At 44.7% G+C, this 2,180-nt stretch overlaps 1 non-coding gene across 1 annotated transcript; it reads left to right on the top strand.

Annotated features, from left to right (window-relative positions):
* Positions 1 to 1,764: 1,764 nt before the first annotated feature.
* Positions 1,765 to 1,836, top strand: trnaw-cca (transfer RNA tryptophan (anticodon CCA)). Its single transcript has one exon. It is a non-coding gene; the product is annotated as a tRNA-Trp (tRNA).
* Positions 1,837 to 2,180: the final 344 nt, after the last annotated feature.

Genomic DNA, 2,180 nt, shown 5'->3' with positions numbered 1-2,180 from the left:
CCATCTACTTTCTCACATTCTATATCTTGCATGCCCTTCTCCACAGTAAACACTGATGCACAATATCCATTCAGTATCCTGCACCCCCCACCCCATCTACTGCAGCTCCACACAAAGGCCGCCTTGCTGATCTTTGAGGGGCCCCATTCTCTCCCTTGTTATCCTTTTGTCCTTCATGTATTTATAAAAAGACTTTGGGTTATCCATGACTCTATTTGCCAACGCTATCTCATGTTCCCTTTTTGCCCTCATGATTTCCCTCTTAAGTATGCTCATACTGCCTTCATACTCTAAGGATTCACTCGATCTCTCTGCCGATACCTGATATATGCATCCTTCTTTCTCTTCACCAAAATCTCATTTTCTCTAGTCATCCAGCATTCACCAACCTACCAGCCTTTCCTTTCACTCTATCAGGAATGTACTCTCCATCAGACAATCACCCCAGTCCAACACCAGCATCTCCGAATCAGGAATATACTGTGTCTGGACTCTTGTTATCTCATATTTGAATGCTTCCCATTTTCCAGCAGTCCTTTAACCTGCGAACATCTGCCTCCAATCAGCTTTTGAAAGATCTTGCCTAATACCTGAGTCTTCCTCCAATTTAGAACTTCAATTTTTAGATCTGATATATTATTTTCAATCACTATTCTAATGTTAATAGGATTATGGTTGCTGGCCCTTAGGTTTTGCACCCTCGCCAGTATGTACATCCATATTGTGAATTAGAAAATATCCTTGTACACACTTAACAAATTCCTCTATTTGGCAGATAGGTAAATGGGCAGGAGTTATACCTTGGGTCCACTCTTCCTTCATTCCCATCAACCCTAACCCCATTCCCACCCCAATTGTCCAACGGCACTTTCCCCTGAAACTGCCGAATGTGTGACACCAGCCTGTATACCTGCTCCCTCCTCACTATCCAAGGGCCCAAACTGACCTTCCAGGTGAAGCAGCACTTTACCTGCACTTCCCACAACCCAGTCTATTGCAGTTGCTGATCATAATGTGGTCTCATCTCCATTGGGGAAAACGAAGCATAAACTGGGTGACTGCTGCACAGAACATCTACGTTCTGCCTGCAAAAAAGACCCTGAGCTTCCAGTTGCCTGCCAATTCCACACCTCACCCTGTTCCTTGGTCAACATCTCTGTCTCAGGTTTGCTGTAGTGTTCCAGCGAAGCTCAGCACCAGCAGAACGAAGAGCACCGAATATTACACTTGGGGAGCATACATCCCTCCGGTCCCAATATCGAATTCAATAATTCTCGGGCCTGAAATGCATAGTATCCTCGTCCCTTCCACACACACCAAGCCTTGTTATCACATAGTCTGTCATTACACACTACCTATTCTTAGTCACGAACAGTCTCCATTCACACTCCCACGCAGATCGTTATCAACTCCCTTTCCTGTCCAACAGTTCTTCCCTCGCTTTGGGCTCTGTCCTGATCTATTATTAACTGCATCCGCCTTCCTCCCACAATATCTCCTGCATATAAACCAACGTTTTCCCAATCAGCATCAGTTCTGTGGAAGGGTCACCGGCAACTCCTGTTTTTTGTTTCTGATATACAGCATCCACAGTTCTTTCACCTTTTTATTGAGGTAGAATTGGAAATTGTTTCGAGAAACAGAAGGAGAGGAGGGAGAGACAGAACAGACATGAACTGTTGATCTCCGTTGTTACTCATAACGTAAAATCATTGTAGTGCGATCACTTCACTTAAGCATGTATAGAGGTCACACACTCTGCGTGAGCTTGTGGCGCAATGGTAGCGCGTCTGACTCCAGATCAGAAGGTTGCGTGTTCAAATCACGTCAGGCTCACTGACGTCAACTTTTTACATTTCAAATCAAGAAAGGAGTACGTTTCCTCCGTCTATCTGTTGAGCCAAATCTTCTTTGCGGAAACTTTCGATCACTCGTGAAGCTATGCTGTCAATTTGATTTGTGAACATTGTCAGGTGCCCATTGTTTGGGTAAATGCTCAGCTCCCCCAGTTCATCACGGGATTTAAACGCAGCCGTCTCCCTCTGGGCAGCCGCTTCGTTCAGTTGGTGACAGCGCGATGTGAATTAATGTAATACCGATATTTTTACAACATAATCCAGAGACTCCCAGCTTTATGTTTCAATCTATCAGGAGAGTGACAGCGAGTTCAGATAGAAATG

The sequence above is a fragment of the Chiloscyllium plagiosum genome, unplaced genomic scaffold (assembly GCF_037043375.1).
Source record: "Chiloscyllium plagiosum isolate Xiang-an unplaced genomic scaffold, Cpla_swu_hap1 HiC_scaffold_27, whole genome shotgun sequence".
Taxonomy (NCBI): domain Eukaryota; kingdom Metazoa; phylum Chordata; class Chondrichthyes; order Orectolobiformes; family Hemiscylliidae; genus Chiloscyllium; species Chiloscyllium plagiosum.
This window is presented reverse-complemented; position numbering and strand designations above follow the sequence as displayed.